The 722-nt window shown below is 37.1% G+C and overlaps 1 pseudogene; it reads left to right on the forward strand.

Moving 5' to 3' along the window:
* Positions 1-315: 315 nt before the first annotated feature.
* On the forward strand, positions 316-434 carry LOC142441903 (U4 spliceosomal RNA; annotated as a pseudogene).
* The last annotated feature ends 288 nt before the right edge of the window (positions 435-722 follow it).

A 722-nucleotide genomic window follows, 5' to 3' on the forward strand; every position in this document is an offset into this window, starting at 1 on the left:
ATGATACAATTTAATAGTTCAATCATATTAAGAGTTGTGCTGTCATCACCGCAATCAATTTCAGAACACTTTCATCTTATATTCATTGTTGTTAGCTCCTAACAACTCCTAGGTATCCTGTCATATACCTGGGTAATTATTAATCCACTTACTCTCTCTATAGGTTAACTTATCCTGTATTTAGTATACAGAAAATTATACAAAACACAAACAGGAAGCAAACAAGCAAACAAAATCCAATGGAGAAAACATATAAAAAATCTCAGTTATAAAGAAAGAAAAGTATTAAAACCTGAAACAGCTTTTTAATGGAGTTGCTTTGCACCGTGGCAATACTGTAGTCAATGGGGTCTACCTGAGGCGCAATTATTGCTAATTGAAAATCTTTAAAACGGGTCAAAAAAATCAAATTCTATGGTGATACATTTTAATGTAACTTCATCTGCCGTAATCAAGTTTACGATGCTCTTTATCTTACAGCAAGGTTCTTCATATCCCTGCACTGTGGTCAGAAGGGCCACGAGAGGCTTAAACCTTGCGAGGGCTCTGCAAATGGATCTGGGCTACCACTGTCATCCATAGCCTTCTGCAAACCGGCTGCTGAGACGTTATGATCTGATACCATTCCCTCCTTCTGATTCAGATTTTATTACTTATAATCTTGTGCCACAGATACTGGTATGCTTCTTCCCATTGGGCTTAGTTGACACCTCATTTGTATC

Source organism: Tenrec ecaudatus, chromosome 2 (genome assembly GCF_050624435.1).
Source record: "Tenrec ecaudatus isolate mTenEca1 chromosome 2, mTenEca1.hap1, whole genome shotgun sequence".
Taxonomy (NCBI): domain Eukaryota; kingdom Metazoa; phylum Chordata; class Mammalia; order Afrosoricida; family Tenrecidae; genus Tenrec; species Tenrec ecaudatus.